The sequence below is a fragment of the Cucumis melo genome, chromosome 12 (assembly GCF_025177605.1).
Source record: "Cucumis melo cultivar AY chromosome 12, USDA_Cmelo_AY_1.0, whole genome shotgun sequence".
Taxonomy (NCBI): Eukaryota; Viridiplantae; Streptophyta; class Magnoliopsida; order Cucurbitales; family Cucurbitaceae; genus Cucumis; species Cucumis melo.
The window spans coordinates 5,290,748-5,312,980 of NC_066868.1; the positions used below are offsets into that span (position 1 = coordinate 5,290,748).

At 41.8% G+C, this 22,233-nt stretch overlaps 1 pseudogene; it reads right to left on the reverse strand.

Annotated features, from left to right (window-relative positions):
• Window positions 1-18,587: 18,587 nt before the first annotated feature.
• Window positions 18,588-20,014, reverse strand: LOC107991926 (ATP synthase subunit alpha, mitochondrial-like; annotated as a pseudogene).
• Between the last annotated feature and the right edge of the window lie 2,219 nt (window positions 20,015-22,233).

Here is a 22,233-nt window from a genome sequence, read left to right on the forward strand (position 1 = left end):
CGGGCTGACCTCGAGGTCTTTCGGTGCTCGTCCTAAGAAAACACGAGCGAGAACGACCCGGACTCAGTTTTCTCGTTCTAGGGTAAGAAGCTGTCCCCCGACGGTTTCTTCCCTTCGCTCCGTATTGGTCATAAGTCTTTCGATATTCGGGGCTCGTGCTTCAAGGGCTTCAACCCACACTCTAGGCATGCTCCCTGACACATTTTCCAAGGTATAGGTCAGGAAGCGAGCTCGTTGGAGGGAGAACTGTGGTGCGATCCAAAACGGTCCAAAAGATGGCCAATGCATCCAACGAGTGGCAAACGCTCCTCTGGTGTCAGAAACCACTGGAAATGCATTTTCACCAAACGAAACGAGCCGAGCTCGAATACTTCCGGTGCTCGTCCCAAGAAAACGCGAGCGAGAATGCCCCGGATTCAGTTTTCTCGTTCTTGGGTAAAAAGCAGTCCCCCGATGGTTTCTTCCCTCTACTCCGTATTGGTCATAAGTCTTTCGATCTTCGGGGCTTCTGCTCCGAGGACTACCACCCACACTCCTCGCATGCTCCCTGTCACATTTTCCCAAGGTATAGGTCGGGAAGCGAGCTCGTTGGAGGAAGAACTGTAGTGTGACCCAAAACGGTCCAAAAGATGGCCAATGCTTCCAACGAGTGGTGAACGCTCGTTCGATGTCAGAAACCACTGGAAATGCCATTGCAGCGAAGGAAACGGGATGAGCTCGAGGAATTCTGGTGCTCGTTCCAAGAAAATGCAAGCGAGAATGCCTCGGACTCTGTTCTCTCGTCTTGGGGTAAAAAGCGGTCCCCCGACGGTTTCTGCCCTTTGCTCCGTATTAGTCATAAGTTTTTCGATTTTCGGGGCTCGTGCTCCGAGGACTTCAACCCACACTCCTGGCATTGTCCCTGACACATTTTTCCAAGGTATAGATAGGGAAGCGAACTTGTTGGAAGGAGATCTGTGGTGCGACCCAAAACGGTAGAAAAGATGGCCAATGCCTGCAAGGAGTGGCGAACGCTCGTTTGGTGTCAGAAACCACTGAAAATGCCATTGCAGTGAAGGGAACGGGCTGAGCTCGGGGACTTCCGGAGTTCGTCCCAAGAAACCACGAGCGAGAATGCACCGAACTCAGTTTTCTCGTCCTGGGGTAAAAAGCGGTCCCCCGACGGTTTCTACCCTTTGCTCCGTATTGGTCATAAGTCTTTCGATCTTCGAAGCTCGTGCTCTGAGGACTTCAACCCACACTTCTGGCATGCTCCCTGACATGTTTTCCTAAGGTATAGGTCGGGAAGCTAGCTCGTTGGTGGGAGAACTGTGGTGCGACGTAAAACGATCCAAAAGATGGCCAATGCTTCCAACGAGTGGCGAACACTCGTTTCGGTGTCAGAAACCACTGGAAATGCACTTGTAGCAAAGGAATCGAGATGAGCTCGAGGAATTCCGGTGCACGTCCTAAGAAAACACGAGCGAGAATGCCCTGGACTCAGTTTTCTTGTTCTGGGGTAAGAAGCTGTCCCCCGACGGTCTCTTTCCTTTGCTCCGTATTGGTCATAAGTCTTTCGATCTTTGGGGCTCGTGCTCCGAGGACTTCAACCCACACTCCAGGCATGCTCCCTGACACGTTTTCCCAAAGTATAGGTCGAGAAGCGAGCTCGTTGGAGGGAGAACTGTGGAACGACGCAAAACGGTCCAAAAGATGGTCAATGCTTCAAACGAGTGGCGAACGCTCGTTTCGGTGTAAAAAACCACTGGAAATGCACTTGTAGCGAAGGAAACAGGATGAGCTCGAGGACTTCCGGTGCTCGTCCCAAGAAAACACAAGCAAGAATGCCCCAGACTCATTGTTGTCGTCCTGGAGCAAAAAGCGGTCCCCCGGCGATTTCATCCCTTTGCTCCGTATTGGTCATAAGTCTTTCGATCTTTGGGGCTCGTGCTTCGAGGACTTGAACCCACACTCCTGGCATGCTCCCTGTCACGTTTTCCCAAGCTATTGTTCGGGAAGCGAGCTCGTTGGAGGGAGAACTATGGTGCGACCCAGAACGGTCCAAAGATGGCCAATGCTTCCAACGAGTGGCGAACGCTCGTCCGGTGTCAGAAACCACTAAATATGCACTTGCAGTGAAGGAAACAGGCTGAGATCGAGGAATTTCGGTGCTCGTCCAAAGAAAACGCGAGCGAGAATACCCCGGACTCAGTTTTCTCGTCCTGGGTTAAAAAGCGTTCCCCCGACGGTTTTTTTCCTTTGCTTCGTATTGGTCATAAGTCTTTCGATCTTTAGGGCTCGTGCTCCGAGGACTACAACCCACACTTCTGACATGCTCACTGACACGTTTTCCCAAGGTATAGGTCGGTAAGCGAGTTCGTTGGAGGGAGAACTGTGGTGCGACCTAGAACATTCCAAAGATGTCCAATGCTTCCATCGAGTGGCGAACGCTCGTCCGGTGTAGAAACAACTTGAAATGCACTTGTAGTGAAGGAAACGGGCTGAGCTCGAGGACTTCAAGTGATCGTCCCAAGAAAACCCGAGCGAGAATGCCACGGACTTAGTTTTCTCGTCCTGGGGTAAAAAGCGGTCCCCTGACAGTTTCTTCCCTTTGCTCCGTATTGGTCATAAGTCTTTCGATCTTCAGGGCTCGTACACCAAGGACTTCAACCCACACTCCCGGCATGCTCCCTGACACGTTTTCCCAAGGTATAGGTCAGGAAGCGAGCTCGTTTGAGGGAGAACTACGGTGTCAGAAACCACTGGAAATGCACTTGGAGCGAAGGAAACGGGCTGAGCTCGTGGACTTCCGCTGCTCGTCCCAAGAAAACGCGAGCGAGAATGCCCCAGACTTAGTTTTCTCGTCCTGGGTTAAAAAGCGGTCCGTCGACGGTTTCTTCTTTTGCTTCGTATTGGTCATAGGTCTTTCGATCTTCGGGACTCGTGCTCCGAGGACTTCAACCCACACTCCTGGCATCTACCTGACATGATTTCCCAAGGTATAGATAGGGAATCGAACTCGTTGGTGGGAGAATTGTGGGGCGACCCAAAACGGTCCAAAAGATGGCCAATGCGTCCAACGACTGGCGAACGCTCGTCCGGTGTCAGAAACGACTGGAAATGCACTTGCAGCGAAGGAAACAAACTGAGCTCGAGGATTTAGATGCTCGTCCCAAGAAAACACAAGCGGTAATGCCCCGAACTCAATTTTCTCGTCCTAGGGTAGAAAGCGGTCCCCCGATGGTTTCTTCCCTTTGCTCCGAATTGGTAATGAGTATTTTGATCTTCGCGGCTCATGCTCCAAGGACTTCAATCCACAGTCCTTGCATGCTCCCTGACACGTTTTCCCAATGTATAGGTAGGGAAACGAGCTCGTTGGAGGGAGAACTGTGGTGCGACCCAAAACTGTCCAAAAGATGGTAGTGCTTCCAACGAGTGTTGAACGCTCGTCCGGTGTCAAAAACCTCTGGAAATGCACTTACAGCGAAGGACACGAGTCGAGTAGGAGGACTGCTGGTGCTCGTCCCATGAAAACGCGAGCGACAATGCCTCGGACTCAGTTTTCTTATCCAGAGGTAAAAAGCGGTCCCCTACGGATTCTTCCCTTTGCTCTATATTGGTCATAAGTCTTTCGATCTTCGAGACTCATTCTCCGAGGACTTGAACCCACACTCATGGCATGCTCCCTGAAATTTTCCCTAAGGTATAGGTCGGGAAGCGAGCTCGTTGGAGGGAGAACTAAGGTGCAACCTGAAACGATCGAAAACATGCCCAATGCTCTTCCGACGAGTGGCAAACACTTGTTCGATTTCAGGACCCAATGAAAATGCACTTCCAGCGAAGGAAACGAACTAAGCTCAAGAACTTCTGGTGTTGGTCCCTAGAAAATGCGAACGAGAATGCCCTTAGACTCAGTTTTTCTATCTCGGGGTAAAAAGCGATCCTTCGATGGTTCCTCTGTTTTGTATTGGTCATAAGTGTTTCAAGCTTTGAGAATTATACTCCAAGGACTTCAATCTACATTCCTGGCATCGTCCCTCAAACATTTTCCCAAACCATAGGTCGAAAAGCGAGCTCGTTGGAGGAACAACTAAGGTTTTACCCAAAATGATCGAAATAATGGCCAATGCTCCTCCAACGAGTGACGAACACTCGTCCAGTGTCAGAAACACCTAAAAATGCACTTCTAGCAATGGAAACATGGTAAGCTCAATAACTTCTATTGTTAGTCCCAAAAAAATGCAAACGAGAATGCCCCGTACTCTATTTTTCTATCTCGGGGTAAAAAGTGATTCTTCAATGGTTTCTCTATTTTGTATTGGTCATAAATATTTCAAGCTTCAGGACTTATACTCTGGACTTCACTCTACATTCCAGGCATCGTCCCTCACGCACTTTCTCAAAGTATAGGTTAAGAAGCGAGCTCGTTGGAGAGAGAACTAAGGTACAACTCGTAATGATCGAAAATATGACCAATGCTCTTCCAACGAGTGGCGAATGCTCGTTCGGTGTCAAAAACCAATGAAAATGCATTTTAATGAAGGAAACGGGCTAAGCTCAAGAACTTCTAGTGTTTGTACAAGAAAAATTAGAATGACAATACCCTGAACTCAATTTTTCTAATTCCATGTTGTCTTTGCCCTATGGTACGATCTCTTCCTGATCCAAAGTGAGTTCGTCTTCTGAAGGATCGAGGAGGAAACTAAAAATGGCATTTAGGTTGGATATATTCCTTGTCACTCTCTCTCTGATCCTTTCGCCTGTACTTTTCGATCTGATCTTCTTCAAGGTTGATTTTTGGATTGACGTGACTTCACAAATTGTTTGCTTATCTTCAGCTATAAGGGTGGAAAATGAGGGAACCAACATGGTGTATGAGTACTGTTAACCTTTCCCGAGAACAAGCAAAATACTTTACTCAGTCTCTACCAATAGGATTGAACAAGGGTGATAGCTTGACTTATAATATGTTAGTTATGTTCACTCATGATTTATGTCCATTCTTGGAGACAGTCACTGGGAATAAATCAACTTATCTTCGAAAGTTCTTCCAAAGTCTTGTTGTTTGGTTTGGTTCGGTCCATTTAAGGCAGCCTCTTCGTGTTGTCTCTTTAAATCGTTTAATAGGCTTACAATTCAAGATATTTATTGTTGATGGATTTGTTTTTTAGAATAATCTTAAGTATTGTATCTTTGTTTCTTAATAATTTTCTTTGAACATGTTCCTATTTTGTTATTTCTCTGGTTTGTTCCATTTTTGTTTCTTTTTGTATCTTTAAGTAGTAGTCTCTTTTCATTTCTTTAATGAAACAATTTGTATCCTTTTCTAAAAAGAGAAAAAAAAGCCCAATAAGATATAATAATAAAATAGTTTGGCACCATTCCTATTTAGGTCTTCCCTGAGCTTTAGAGACTTACCCGCTAATCACCAATGCAGTTAGCAAGATTTTGGAGAAGTTGATAAGGGATTTCTTGTGGGAAAGGGTTGACAAGAGGAAAGGCCCACATCACATTAATTTGGAGGTGGTGTTTGGGTTGTTGGACCTAGGATTAGGCATAAACAATGTAAGAGCGAGAAATAAGGCCTTTTTGGTTAAATGGCTTAAGGAAATCTATCATGATTATGACACGTTATGGTACAGGGTTATTATTACCAAGTATGGGCTTCACCCTGTTAAGTGCACCTTCTCGCCTTCCTTGGGTTTCCATCATCTAGTGACAATTTGGGAAACACAATGTCATCGCTTTGTTATCTTTTCTTGTGGACTATTGCATCAACCCCTTTAGGGGTTAAAACTGCCTTTGGATTCCTTGCCCTTCGAAGGCTTCTCCTGCAGGTTCTCTATTCGTTTTCTCTCTAGTTCCTGTTCATCAAATGACTATCTTTAAAATTCCCAAGAAATTTAATCTTTTTGTTTGGCAGATTATGCATTAAAGAGTTAATTACCTTGGGTTTGATTTTTTCTACAAGGTCCTTTTGTACGACTATTTTGATGTGTTCCTTGTATAAGGATAGTAAAAAGCTGATCTCTCTAACTCCTGCATAATAACTTCACTTGGAGGCCTAGCTTCTTCAAGCCCATCTAAGAATTTCTTCTTCCTAAGAGATCTTGTTTCTTAATCTGATATCGCCAAAGAAAGACCTATTCCAAGTTTTTAGGGTGTCCGTTGGGACCACAACTTACCATAAACCAGAAACCTTCCAACTGACAACTAGGAAGGTAAGGAAGCCTTAAAGATATAATCTCAAACCTAAATGAGCAGGTCCCCACTTAGGAGCACCCGAGACTAAATAAACTGACCATTGGTTAGAGGAGAACCTTCGCTTGAAGGAAAGTCTACCTTCAATAAAAGGAACGTGTCCACTTTCTATAAAGCAGAAACTTATCTACTTATGATGCCTTGCAATTAGATCAAGTAGACCTCCCATCATTAAAAAGAAGGTTCTTTTGCATATGCCTATAATGGTTGAATTTTGTGGATGGTTGGTTTCTTCACAGCTTTTGGGGCCTTTGTTGGAGAGAAATAATAGAGTTTTAGTGATATGGAGAGATCTTAGGAGGAGGTTTAGCCAATCGCTAAGGTTAATGCTTCTATTTTGGATGTCAGTTAAGTTTCGAAAGAATCTTGTAATTACTTTCAAAGTCTTATTATTTAAGTTGGAACCCTTTTTTGTGTAGTTAGTTTCATGGGTTCTTTAAATAAACTATCTTGTTTACCCCTTGCTTTCTTTTTTGTAGTCCTTTAGGAAAATGGGAGCACAGTTTCTCATTTTTTAGTGGACAAATGGATGGGGAAATTTTCTTATGAACCTTTTACTTTTGTTTTGGCCTTTATTGGACCTTTGTCTTTGTGAAATGTGCATCATACTACCACAATTAATAGGCCTTTCCTTTATGGAAAACAAAGAAGGTTAATACGGTCATTATGGGACAATTTTAAACTTATAAGTTTTGATACGGTGATGGAAGGCATTCATTTTTCCTCCTTCATAGACTTGTTTAGATGGGTCTGGTTTCGTTTTGTATTACTGGTTGTAATCAATTATTTGTCTTTGTATTAGCTTTTATTGAGAAAAGAAAAGAGAAGAATAAACATCGGTTTTACGTGGAAACCAACAAACATTGGTTTTAATTGGAAACCCTAGAACACGTAGAAAAACCACAATGTTATTTTCTTATTATTTTTCTATATCTCATAATGAAACAGGGAACATTTATTTATAGGCTGTAAAAGCCAAAATAAAATAATGAAAGATAATTAGGGCACTATAAAATCTCAATAATTAGGGCACTATAAAATCTCAACAAACCCTCAGGCTTTTAACATACAATAAGCTCGCTAATTCTAACACTTCCCTTCAAGTTGAGCCATAAATGTAAAAGAAAACTCATCTTTTCACTATTGAAAATTAGGGTGGGCTAGACGAAAATGATGAAATAAATGTTTGATATATTGAAAATTAGGCTGGCCTAGACAGAAATGCCACAGCATACAATTTTGTTTGAAAGTAGTAAAATAAGAAGATAAAAGACTAGTCCTAGGAATACTACAAGAAGAGATGTCATCAAGAAGGTAAAGTCCTCTACTATGTCAGGCAGTGCCAATCATCCTCCCCGAGCTCAAGTCCTAAATAGAGACAATCAGGTAAGAATGTTGCTTTGCAGTTTAGATCACGAGTAATCTTGCTTATAGACAACAGATTATAAGAAATTTCAGACACATGCAACACATGATGTAAGGAGAGCCCTGCACAAAGAGAAATCTTCCCCTTCCCAATAATGGGGTCCAAGGAGCCATATGCAATCTTAATCGTTTCATTACTAACACGTGGAATATAGGACACAAACAATTTAGAGGAACTAGTCAAATGGTTTGTGGCTCAAGAATCCAGAATCCATGGTTTCTTCCCATTAATACTAATAAGACTGGAGGACTAAGGAATACCTAATTGCATAATGGCACCTACAATAGTAGGACTGGGATTGACCTGACTCTCATGTAGATCAGGTGGTTGAGAAGATCCACCAAACTCGCTCACATATACCCGTTCAATGTTCTGTTTGTTATTGGGAGGTCGTTTCTTACCTCTTGGGGGACGACCATGTAACTTCCAATCTTGCTCTTTGATATGCCATTGCTTTTTACAATGATCACAAAGGAGCTGGTTTCCCATTGTGCGTCTCACTGCCACTGGTAGAGGATCTTGCGTGAAAAGCAGCGGAGTTAATAATCGAGATGGTCAAAATATTCATAGCATTTGTTTGATCCTCCTCAAGACAAATTTCAGAAAAGACTTCCATCAAGGAGGGAATCAGTCTCTAGCTCAGTGGACACCCACGAACTATATCAAACTTAGAGTTAAGATCAACAAGAAAAATCTTAAATCCTGTCAATCTCTTCAAATCTAGAGTACTGTACATAAACAAGAGGCATTTTGACATTTGGAATACAATTTTAGGGTTGTCCTAAATATCTTTAGTAGTTGCAGCGTAGAGTAAAGGTTATCCAATTTGTTGCTCAATGCTATTAATCAATGTAGATCGAAGAAGAGAATCCTCTCCCTTCCAATACTACTCTTGAGGGTCTCCGGTGGAGGGCGAAGTATTTTCCTTGTCAGAAAACCGAATTTATGCTGCCCTTCAAGAACCATTTCACTGACTAAGGTCGAAAGAAATAGTCATTGCAATTCAATTTTTCTCCTGAAAAATATCCTGTAGATTGTGCCACTATATTAGTCATTAAGGAGAGGATAGAGAGAGGAACAAGGTTATTGGATTCTCATAATATATCGGTAAAGATGCATGAAGACCACGACCAAGAGTATTGGATGTTACCTCTAATGTAGCCTCAATTGTCGTAATCTGTTGTTGACGCCTTTCTAGTTGCTGGTGAGCTATAGTTAAAGAAGAAGAGGTTGACACGTTAGTGTTGAAATGTGTCGAAGACTCTCCAACTTCAAATTTTGAGTAGATTTGAGGATGGCCAACCATGAGATGATTGCTAGGGTTTGGAACAGAGTCAATGGATGGCAAGGCATATAGTTGGACTGTAGAAGTGGCGGTGGCTCGACGGAAGTATATGGTAGAACATAAAGAAGTGTGCGGGAGGCATTAACGGCAATAGATGAAGGCAAGGGTGGCAGGAATGGGTTGGTCAGCACCTTCTGAACGAGAATGGCAAGTTCAGAGGTTTCTGGTGACAGTAACACGTGCACCTCAGTTTTCCCAACGTATATGTTGGGAAGCCAGCTCATTGGACGATGAACTAAGGTGCAACGCGAAACTATCAAAAAGATTGTCAATACTCTTCCAATGAGTGACGAACGCTCGTCCGGTGTCAAACCACTGAAAATGCATTTTTAGTGAAGGAAACAAGCTAAGCTCAAGAACTTTTTGTGTTTGTCCCAAGAAATTGCGAATGAAAATGCTCCGGACAAAGTTTTTCTATCTTGTGGTAAAAAGCGGTCCTTCGATGGTTTCTTTGTTTTGTATTGCTCATAAGTATTTTGAGCTTTGGGACTCATACTCCGAGGACTTTAGGCTTTCTTCCTAGCATCGTCCCTCACACATTTTCCCAAAGTATAAGGCGAGAAGCAAGCTCTTTGGAGAGAGAAATAAGGTGCAACCTGAAACGATCGAAAAGATGACCAATGCTTTTCCAACGAGTGGTGAATGGTCGTCCGGTGTCAGAAGCCAGTTAAAATGCACTTCAAGTGAATGAAACGGGTTAAGCTTAAGAACTTCTGGTGTTCGTCCAAAGAAAATGCAAACGAGAATGCCCTGGACTCAATTTTTCTATCTCGAGCTAAAAAGCACTCCTTCAATGGTTTCTTTGTTTTGTCTTTGTCATAAGTGTTTTGAGCTTCAGAACTGATACTCCAAGGACTTTAGTGTACATTCCTGGCATTGTGCCTCGCACTTTATCCCAAAGTATAGGTCGGCTAGCGTGCTCGTTGGAAGGAAAACTAAGGTGTAACCTCAAATGATCGAAAAGATGGCCAATGCGCTTCCTACTAGTGGCGAATGCTCGTTCGGTGTTAGAAACCACATAAAATAAAATTCAAGCGAAGGAAATGGGCTGGGCTCAAGAATTTCTAGTGTGTGTCTCAGACTTAGTTTTCCTATCTTAGGGAAAAAAGCAGTTCTTCAACGGTTTCTATTATTTGTATTGGTCATAAGTGTTTCGAGCTTCGAGATTCATACTCCGAGGACTTCAGGCTCATTCTACGAATTGTTCCTTACACATTTTCTCAAAGTATAGGTCGTGAAGTGAGTTCGTTGGAGGGTGAACTAGGATGTAACCCGAAACGATTGAAAAGATGGCCAATGCTCTTTCCACGAGTGGCAACACTCCTCCGGTGTCAGAAACCACTGAAAATACATTTTAGCAAAGGAAGCTGGCTAAGCTCACGAACTTCTAGAAAATGCGAACGAGAATGCCTCGGTCTCAGTTTTTCTATCTTGGGGTAAAAAGTGATCCTTCAACGATTTCTATGATTTCTATTGGTCATAAGTGTTTCGAGCTTCAGGACTCATACTCCGAGGACTTTAGGGTCATTCTAGGAATCGTCCCTCAAACATTTTCCCAAAGTATAGGTTGTGAAGCGAGCTCGTTGGTGGGAGAACTAAGGTGCAACCCGAAATGATCGAAAAGATTGCCAATGCTTTTCCAACGAGTCGCGAACACTTGTCCGGTGTCAAAAAGCACAAAAACTACACTTCAAGCGAATGCTTTTCCAACAAGAACTGCTATTTTGCATCCCTCACACATTGCCAATGCTTTCCAACAAGAACTACTTTTCGTCCCAAGAAAATGTGAACGAGAATGCCCCAGAATCAGTTTTTCTATCTAGGGGTAAAAAGTTGTCCTTTAAAGGTTTCTTTGTTTAGTATTAGTCATAAGTCTTTCGGGCTTCGGGACTCAAACTCCAAGGACTTCATTCTACATTCCCTACATCGTCCCTTACAAATTTTTCCAAAGTATAGGTCGAGAAGCAAGCTCGTTGGAAAGAGAACTAAGGTGCAACCCGAAACTATAAAAAAGATGGCCAATGCTCTTCCAACAAATGTCGAATGCTCGTTTGGTGTCAGAAAGCATTGAAAATGCATTTCACCAAAGGAAACGTGCTAAGCTCAAGAACTTCTTGTGTTCGTCCAAAGAAAATACAAACAAGAATGCCCTGGACTAAGCTTTTCTATCTTGGGGTAAAAAGTGGTCGTTTAACGGTTTCTTTGTTTTGTATTAGTCATAAATGTTTCGAGCTTTGGGACTCATACTTCGAGGATTTCATTCTACATTCCAAACATTGTCCCTCACACATTTTTCAAAACTATAGGACGGAAAGGGAGCTCGTTCAAGGGAGAACTAAGGTGTAACCCAAAACGATAGAAAAGATGGACAATGCTCTTCAACCGAGTGGCGAATGCTTGTCCGGTGTTAAAAACCTCAGAAAATACACTTCAAGCGAAGGAAATGAGCTAGGCTCAAGAACTTCTGGTGTTTGTTCTAAGAAAGTACAAAAGAGAATGTTCCAGACTAAGTTTTTCTATCTCGGGGTAAAATGTGATCCTTTGACGGTTTCTTTGTTTTCTATTAGTCATAAGTGTTTCGAGCTTCAGGACTTTTACTCCGAGGTCTTTAGTCTACATTCCTTGCATCGTTTCTCATACATTTTTTGAAAGTATTGGTCGAGAAGCGAGCTTGTTGGTAAGAGAACTAAGGTGCAATCTGAAACGGTCGAAAACATGGCCAATGCTTCTCCAACGAGTGGCGAATGCTTGTCCAGTGTTAGAAACCACTGAAAATGCATTTCGGCAAAAGAAATGGGCTAGGCTCAAGAAATTTCGGTGTTCGTCCCAAGAAAATGTGAACAAGAATGGCCCCGACTCAGTTTTTCTATCTCAGGGAAAAAAGCGGTCCTTCAACGGTTTATATGTTTTGTATTGGTCATAAGTGTTTCGAGCTTTGGGAGTCATTCTCTGAGAACTTCAGGCTCATTCCAGCAATCGTCCCTCACACATTTTTCCAAAGTATAGGTTGTGAAGCGAGCTCGTCGGAGGGAGATCTAAGGTGCAACCCAAAACGATCGAAAATTTTGCCAATGCTTTTCTAACGAGTGGCAAATGCTCCTCTGGTGTCAGAAACCAAGAAAAATGCACTTCAAGCAAAGGAATCAGGCTAAGCTCAAGAACATCTACTTTTGGTCCCAAGAAAATGCGAACGAGAATTCCTCAGACTCAGTTTTTCTATCTAGGGGTAAAAAGAGGTCCTTTAAAGGTTTCTTTGTTTAGTATTGGTCGTAAGAGTTTTGGGATTCGAGACTCGTACTCTGAGGACATCAGTCCACATTCCTCACATCATCCCTTACAAATTTTCCCAAAGTATAGATCGGGAAACATGCTTGCTGGAGGGATAACTAAGGTGCAACCCCCAACAACCGAAAAGATGACAAATGGTCTTCCAACGAGTGGCGAACGCTCGTCTGGTGTCAGAAACCACTAAAAATGCATTTCAGCAAAGGCAACCGGGCTTAGCTCAATAACTTCTGGTGTTCATCCCAAAAAATGCCAACGAGAATGCCTCAGACTCAGTTTTTCTATTATGGGGTAAAAAGCGAACCTTCAACGGTTTCTTTGTTTTGTATTGGTCATAAGTGTTTCGAGCATCAAGACTCATACTCTAAGGACTTCAGTCTACATTACTTGCATCATCCCTCACACATTTTTCCAAAGTATAGGTCGGAGACTGAGCTCTTTAGAGATAGAATTAAGGTGCAACCCGAAACAATCGAAAAGATAGCCAATGATCTTAAAAAGAGTGGCGAATGCTTGTCCGATGTTAGAAACCACTGAAAATGCACCTCCGTTGAAGGAATGGTGCTAAGCTTTAGAAATTCTACTGTTCGTCCCAAGAAAATGCAAACGAGAATGTACCGGACTCAGTTTTTTATCTCGGGCTAAAAAGTGCTCCTACAACAGTTTCTTTGTTTTGTATTAGTTATAAGTGTTTCGAGATTCAGGACTCATACTTCGAGGACTTTAGTCAATATTCCTAGCATCTTCCCTCACACATTTTCCCAAAGTATAGGTCAGGAAGCGAGCTTGTTGGAAGGAGAACTAAGGTGCAACCTGAAACGATCGATAAGATGACCAATGCTCTTCCAATTAGTGGAAAATGCTCATTCGGTGTTAGAAACTGCTGAAAATGCATTTAAACGAAGAAAACATACTAAGCTCAAGAACTTCTGGTGTTCATCCTAAGAAAATGTGAACGAGAATGCCCTGCACTTAGTGTTTCTATCTTGGGGTAAAAAGTAGTTCTTCAACGATTTCTTTGTTTTGTATTGATCATAAGACTTTCAAGCTTCGGGACTTATACTCAGAGGACTTCAATCTACATTCCTTGCATCATCCCTCACAAAATTTCCCAAAGAATAGGTCGGGAAGCGAGCTCTTTGGAAGGTGAACTAAGGTGCAACCCGCAACAATCGAAAATATGACCAATGCTCTTCCAACGAATGGCATACGCTTGTCCAGTGTTAGAAACAACTAAAAATGTATTTTGGCGAAGGAAATAGACTAGGTTCAAGAACTTCTTGTGTTAGTCCCAAGAAAATGCGAACGAGAATGCCCTAGACTCAGTTTTTCTATCTCGATGTAAAAAGCGGTCATTCGGTGGTTTTTTCTTTTTCTTTTTTTGTATTTGTTATAAGTGGTTTGAGCTTCAAGACTCATTCTCCGAGGACTTCAGTCTACATTTCTTGCATCATCCCTCACACATTTTCCCAAAGTATAGGTTGGGAAGTGAGCTCGTTGGAGAGAGAACTAAGGTCCAACCCGAAACAATCGAAAAGATGGTCATTGCTCTTCCAACAAATGGCATATGCTTATTCGGTGTCAGAAACAACCAAAAATATATTTCAGCGAAGGAAACAGACTAGGCTCAAAAACTTCCGATGTTAGTCCAAAAAAAATGTGAAGGAGAATGCCTCAGACTATGTTTTTCTATCTCAGGGTTAAAAGTGGTCCTTCAGTGGTTTCTTTCTTTTGTATTGGTCATAAGTGGTTCAAGCTTCGGGACTCATTCTTCGAAGACTTTAGTGTACATTTCTAGCATTGTCCCTCACCCATTTTCCAAAATTATAGGTCGAGAAACGAGCTCGTTGACAGTAGAACAAATGTCCAACCCGAAACGATCGAAAAGATGGTCAATGCTCTTCCAACGAGTGGCAAACGCTCGTCTGGTGTTACAAACTAGTGAAAATGCATTTTAACTCAAGAACTTCTGCTGTTGGTACCAAGAAAAAGCGAACGAGAATGTCCCAGGCTCAGTTTTTTATCTCGGTGTAAAAAGAAATCTTTCGACGGTTTCTTTGTTTTATATTAGTCATAAGTGTTTTAAGTTTTGGGACTCACACTTCAAGGACTTCAATTTAAAATCCTAGCATCGCACCCCACACATTTTCTCAGTGTATAGGTCGGGAAGCGAGCTCGTTAGAGGAAGAACTAAGGTGCAACTCGAAACAATAAGAAAGATGGCCAATGCTCTTCTAACTAGTGGGGAACGCTTGTTCTGTGTCAGAAACCGTTGAAAATGCAATTAAGCAAAGAAAAACGGGCTAAGCTCAAGAAATTATAGTTTTCGTCTCAAGAAAATGTGAACGAGAATGCCCCGGACTCAATTTTTCTATGTCGGGGTAAAAGGTGGTCATTAAGTGGTTTTTTTTCCTCTTTTGTATTGGTTACAAGTGGTTCAAGCTTCATAACTCATTCTCCGAGGACTTCAGTCTACATTCCGTGCATCATCCCTCACACATTTTCCCAAAGTATAGGTCAGGAAGCGAGCTCGTTGGAGGGAGAACTAAGGTGCAACCCAAAACAATCGAACAGATGGTCATTGCTTTTCCAACGAATGTCGTACGCTTGTCCGGTGTCAGAAACAACTGAAAATATATATCAGCAAAGGAAACAGGTTAGGCTCAAGAACTTTTGGTGTTAGTCCCAAGAAAATGCAAAGGAGAATGCGCTGGACTCAGTTTTTCTATCTCGGGGTAAAAAGTTGTCCTTCAGTGGCTTCTTTTTTTCTATTGGTCATAAGTGGTTCGAGCTTCGGGATGCATTCTCCAAGGACTTTAATGTACATTGCTAACATCGTCCTTCACCCACTTTCTAAAAGTATATGTCGGGAAACGAGCTCGTTGGCTGTAGAACTAATTTCCAATCTGAAACGATTGAAAAGATGACCAATGCTTTTCCAACGAGTGGAGAATGCTCGTCCGGTGTCAGAAACCCGTGAAAATTCATTTTTTTCAAAGGAAATGTGCTAAGCTCAAGAACTTCTGTTGTTGTCCCAAGAAAAAGCAAACGAGAATGCCTCGGACTCAATTTTTCTATCTCGATGTAAAAAGCGATCTTTCGACGGTTTCTTTGTTTTGCATTCGTCATAAGTGTTTCAAGTTTTGGGACTCACACTTCAACGACTTCAGTTTAAAATCCTTGCTTCGCACCCCACACATTTTTCCAATGTATAGGTCGGAAAGCGAGCTCATTGGAGGAAGAACTAACGTGCAACCCGAACCAATAAGAAAGATGGCCAATGCTCTTCCAACTAGTGGCGAACACTCGTTCTATGTCAGAAACTACTGAAAACAGGCTAAGCTCAAGAACTTCTAGTTTTCGTCTCAAGCAAATGCGAACGAGAATGCCCCGAACTCAGTTTTTCTATCTCAGGGTAAAAAGTAGTCATTCAGTGGTTCCTTTTTTTGTATTGGTTATAAGTGGTTCGAGCTTCGAGACTCATTCTACGAGGATTTCATTCTACATTCATTGCATTGTTCCTCACACATTTTCCCAAAGTATAGGTCGGGAAGCGAGCTCGTTGGAGGGAGAACTAAGGTGCAACCCGAAACAATCGAAAAGATGGTCATTGCTCTTCCAAGGAATGGGATACGCGTTTCCGGTGTTAGAAACAACTGAAAATATATTTCAAGGAAGGAAACAGACTAGACTAAAAACCATCTAGTATTAGTACCAAGAAAATGCGATGGAGAACCCCCCGGACTCAGTTTTTCTATCTCAGGGTAAAAAGCAGTCCTTCGAGGTTTCTTTTTTTTGGTATTGGTCATAATTGGTTCGAGCTTTGGGACTTATTCTTCGAAGACTTTAGTGTACGTTTCTAGCATTGTCCCTCACCCATTTTCCCAAAGTATAGGTCGGGAAAAGAGCTCGTTGGTGGTAGAACTAATGTCCAACCCGAAACGATGGAAAAAATGGCCAATGCTTTTCCAACGAGTGGCAAACGCTCATCTAGTGTCATAAACTAGTGAAAATGTATTTCAGCAAAGGAAATGGGCTAAGCTCAAGAACTTATGCTGTTGATCCCAAGAAAAAGTGAACGAGAATGCCCCAGACTCAGTTTTTCTATCTCGGTATAAAAAGCGATTTTTTGACGTTTCTTTGTTTTGTATTAGTCATAAGTGTTTCAAGTTTTTGGACTCACACTTCAAGGACTTCAATTTAAAATCCTGGCATCGCACCCCACACATTTTCCCAATGTATAGGTTGGGAAGCGAGCTCGTTGGAGGAAGAACAAAGGTGCAACCCAAAACAATAAGAAAGATGGCCAATGCTCTTCCAACTAGTGGGGAACACTCGTTCTGTGTCAGAAAACCACGAAAATGCAATTAAGCGAAGAAAAACGGGCTAAGCTCAAGAAATTCTAGTTTTCGTCACAAGCAAATACGAACGAGAATGCCCTGGACTCAGTTTTTCTATCTTGAGGTAAAAAGTGGTCATTTAGTGGTTTCTTTTTTTTTTTTTTTTGTATTGGTTATAAGTGGTTCGAGCTTCAAGACTCATTCTCCGAGGACTTCAATCTACATTTTGTGCATCATCCCTCACATATTTTCCTACAGTATAGGCCGGGAAGCGAGCATGTTGGTGGGAGAACTAAATTGCAACCCGAAACAATCGATTAGATGGTCATTCCTCTTCCAACAAAAGGGGTACGCTTGTCCAGTATCAGAAACAACTGAAAATATATATCAGCAGAGGAAACAGGCTAGGCTCAAGAACTTCTTGTGTTAGTCCCAAGAAAATGCGAACGAGAATGCCCCGGACTCAACTTTTATGCCCCGGACCCAGTTTTTTATCTCGGGTAAAAAGTTGTCCTTCAGTGGTTTCTTTTTTTTCTATTAGTCATAAGTGGTTCGAGCTTCAGGACTCATTCTTCGAGGACTTTAATGTGCATTTCTAACATCGTCCTTCACCCATTTTCTCAAAGTATAGGTCGGGAAAAGAACTCGTTGGTGGTAGAACTAATTTCCAACCCAAAACGATCAAAAAGATGACCAATGCTCTTCCAACGAGTGGAGAATGCTCGTCCGGTGTCAGAAACCTGTGAAAATGCATTTCAGCAAAGTAAATGGGCTAGCTCAAGAACTTTTACTGTTGGTCCCAAGAAAAAGTAAACGAGAATGCCTCGACCTCAGTTTTTCTATCTCGGTGTAAAAAGCAATCTTTCGACGGTTTCTTTGTTTTGTATTAGTCATAAGTGTTTCAAGTTTTGGGACTCACACTTCAAGGACTTCATTTTAAAATCCTTGCATCGCACCCCACACATTTTCCCAATGTATAGGTCGAAATGTGAGCTCATTGGAAGAAGAACTAAGGTGAAACCCTAAACAATAAGAAAGATGGCCAATGCTCTTCCAATTAGTGGGGAACGCTCGTTCTATGTCAGAAACCACTAAAAATGCATTTAAGCAAAGGAAAATGGGCTAAGCTCAAGAACTTCTAGTTTTCGTCTCAAGAAAATGTGAACGAGAATGCCCCGAACTCAGTTTTTCTATCTCGGGGTAAAAGGCAGTCGTTGAGTGGTTCCTTTGAAAGCTAGAGAGTGTGACAACATACATGCTTTCCTTTAGTCTATAGGGCCTTCTCATCTGTAGGGTTAAGTGGCCCAAAATTGACTTGTCTTCGCCAAAAGGCCTCACTCGTTAAGCCCAGCTCACGAGGCATCCCTTCCACAGTAGGGTTCCACACCTCGCTCTTTTGACATGCTATCTTTCCTCTCTTAATTCCCAAGTCAAAGGTCAGTCCCATGCGTCAGTTTGTGGATCGCGATCCCATGCACTAATCTCTACAGGAGCCCGTAGTAGGCCGACCGCCCTACCTAAACCAATCATCATATCAGTCCCTAAGCCTCACTACTAGAAAGGCTTGGCTTCAAAATCGTACGTTGAGCTTTTGCCTCATACAGCTCCTCTAGGAATGGAGGTAGGCCAAGCCCAGGCTTGTGTAGTTAAGGTTGTTATACTACACTCAAAACAAAAAAAGAAGGAAGAATTGCAAGGACGATTTGATTTGAGACCCCCAACCATAAAAGAAACATTTTTGTGGAATAGATGATCTTATGCAAACAAGAACGAGAATAGAACCTTGCCTTCCCTCCTTTTAATTTAAAAAAAATGGACAATAGACTTCTAATTAATCTAAAAAATCGCGCTAGTGAGGAGCCCTCAAGATCTTCCAAACGTAATAGGATTGATGTCCATGTTTGACAAGATCTTTTAGGAAATCAACTAAAAAAGAAATTTCCTCCTTGTCTCATTCTTGTTCGTTCAACTCATCCTCAAATGAGTCTAGCTTCTTACAGTGCTCTTCCAAGTAATAGACAAAGCAACTTTTAGGATCGCAGGTTGCGTTCTGGATGAGGTCGGTCCTGTTCTTTATAATTTGAAGAAATAGAGAAAACAGGAATGTTTGAGTTCTTGAATCTTCAAATCTCGTTTTGAGAATTCTACGAACCAATATTAGTCCTTTTGGGTTGTAAAAGAATCCAAAGGTTGTTTCAAAGATTCTCGCCAGAAGAGCCCTGACTCCTTTCCTAGAAGAAAAATACAGTTCTCCCTCTCTAATCTTCGGATTCAATTAAAAAGGGAGGTTTCCTCCACCATATTTGGAGTCACGGGCCAAGGTTTCGAGAGGACCTGTAGGGCAAAGGAATCCTCCAAAGGAGAAGATTAATTCTCTAAAGAATTAGAGAGAATAATTAGAGAAAAAATCAATCATAAACTTGGCGCAAATAGTAGAAAAAAGACTATGAAATTGAAAACGTAGAAAGTAGAGGCAGATTAAGGTCAAAGAGAAGGCTTAAATAGAGGATCCAAAAAATATTTTCCCTCTTTTTCATTTTAAGAAAGATCCTTTTCTAATATTCAGAAATAGGATCATACTCAAAAGTATGAAAAAGGTGGGTAGGAGAATTGCCCAACCTATCCCTTCTCTGATTTGTTCTCTGTCTTTTGCTCCGAAAGAAAAAAAAAATTATAATAGAAGGCATAATCCGAACAAGAAAAAAAATAGAGGTTCACAGCAAAGCATTTGAATTGAATGGAGTTGATTTGCTTTTGGTTTAATATGGTATTAATAGCTATAGCAATTTTTCTAGTTTTTCACTCCTTGATTATCAGTTCTTGTTGGCTCCTACCTATAGAAACCAGGCTATCCACCACTGTTAACCCTATTTTCATAGGCTTATACCCTAATTTACGTTCAATAATCCCAAAGGCTTTCACTTTGATATGTCTTCGCTTATGATCGCTGAAAACCCCTCTTCCATCAATAGGTGCTTCCAAGGCACCGACCATACGCCCAAGCATAACCTTTCTTGCTGGAATATCCATAATCGATCCAATACGCTTGACAAGATCTCCTTCTTTAATAGCGGTATCACTACCAAAGACAACAATCCATACATTCTCATTCTCAAGATTTAAGGCTATTCCTTTGACAACGTTGACAAATTCTACCATTTCCCTAGTTTGAATCTCCTTCAATCCATAAACATAAGCAATTCCATCTCCTATAGATAGGACTCAAGCCATTTCATCCACTTTCAAAGACGTTTTGAAGTTTGTAATTCTACTTTCTAAGAAAGTTATTAGTTTTTGTTTGGGAGAGAATTCCACTGTGACATTTGAAAGAAAAGAGGATCTAGGGAGAAATACCACAGGCTCATAGATCTTAGCCATAAAAGAAGCCACTGCCTTCTAAACGTCTTACCGAGAGCAAGGTGTGATAAGCAACTCAACTAAGAAGGAAAGGATCAATGTAATATGAGGGTCTCAAATTCTTTTCGAATCCCACTTTGAGAAGAATTCCACTCATTCAATGCCTAAGGACGGACGTAGGATGGCTTTCCTTCATTTCATTCTGCTTTTTCTTCCTTTCAATGAAAATTAAGGAGCCATAATTGGAGTGGATTCAAAATGAACAAAGTCCGACGGGTCAGAATGACCTCTTTGATCCATATGAATCTATGGATAGGTCAGACCCATGAATTCCAAAACTTCTGGAGCAGAGTAATCTTGTCTTCTTTTTCTTCTTTCGCTTCCTTAGACCTTCTGCTTCTATTATTATACCTCTTGATTCCAGCGCTTAGTAAGGTAGGCCAAGGCCCCTTGTATAGATTGGAGCTTCAGAGCGAACATAATTATTAGAGAGAAAGGGCTTTTGAACTAGCAGCTAAATTCAGTCTTTGAGAGCCCATAACATAAGAAAGTCATGGAGTGCATAAGCCCCCTTAGAGATAATAGCTACTTTCTTGGGGTATTTGAATGAGCAAGCAAGGGGTGAAAACTAAAAAGGTAGCGAGACCGATCGTAATTGCAGGAATAGGTTGACATTCTTTCATTTTGGTTATGGTGAAAATGCAAGTCCATTCGTTTTATACGAGATCAATAAACACCTCACAGTGCTTACACCTCTCGCCTATTGAAGTGATGTTCAAAAACCTCGTATGAGAACTTGTATACAGAATGATTTCCCTTAGAATAGCGGTTCTTCCATACCAACTTAGCTAACCAGCACTGCTATTGGCATAACAATTGGTACACCATAAGTTGGCTCAACCCAATCCTCTCGTACTAGGGTTGGCTCCTCGTAGTTCTCCCTTTCACACCAATGGTAGATAGGAACAGAACTATCTCACGACGTATTAAACCCAACTCATGTACCACTTTCATCAGTGAACAACTGAACCCTTGGGACCTTCTTTAACCCTAGATGTAATGAGTCAACATCAATGTGCCAAATGACTCCATCAATAAGAGCTCTTAAAATTCATCAGCCAGTTATCCCCGATGTGCCTTTGATTCGTTGGGCGAGAGACCTTCCACATGAAACTCCTGGATCACTATGGCCGACTCTTTTCTCTGATAGTTGCTTCTCAATATTCTTCGAACATAGTCTTTAAGTTCCTCAGATTAAAAGGATAAGGACTCTCACCTTATCTGTCAAATCTTTTAAATTAAACCAATGAGAACTAGCTTCATTAGTCCTTTCCTTTCAGTTGAGATTTTTTTTTTGAGTCTCTTTCTTTTGGAGTCAGATCCTAACTTCATGCTTGAAGGGAAGGGTTAGGACCTAACCTGCTCTTTGAGAATCGCTTCTCCGTTCTAGGGCTCACCTTCGCTTTTCTTACTATTCTACCGCATAGTGGGTAGATAGGAGCCAATACGGGATACTTTCCCTGGTCGCTTTGATATCAGCCCTTGCTTTAGTTAGAATTACCTTTTAGCCAATTGCTACTCTAATCTAAGGAAAGCAAGTGGAGAGGTTCTAGGCCAAGTGAGTTCTGAGGCAAGGAGATGGTCATACCGATCCTACAGTCAAAATATTGATCATTGAAGGACTATTCAACTCTTTGAAAAGCGTCCTATCCAGTGGGGTATAACTTTCTAAAATAGAGGTTTGATGGGCATCTATCAATCTCCCTATTCAAACGTATAGGTTGACGAAGGAGAAATTACTAGACAGTTCTGAGTACGAGATGTACTAATTTGAGTGTGGAATGTTGAATTGCCCTTTCTGTTTCTTTTATTAAAGCAATGTTCATCTTGTCTTCAACAGGCGCGTACGGTGGTGATAAGAAAGAGCCATCGCTACTTCTTGTCTATATTTGTCTCCCTCAATCCCCTGGGGATTCTGCTTATCCTCGAATCATTCGATTCCCTCCTTTCATAGGAAAACTAATAAGGAAGGGAGATATGAAATTTGGTCTAACTTAATCTTTCTTTCTTTAGCATTCATTAAGAAGATCATTCATCATCACAAAGAAAGCAGATAGAAGGACCTTACGCTTTATGATCGATTGAGAGGAAAGAGCATAGGATCAGATGTACTTACTATTTAACGTGTAAAGTCAAATATTACAATAAAGGGTTGTGAGATCATTATGTTCCAGGCATTC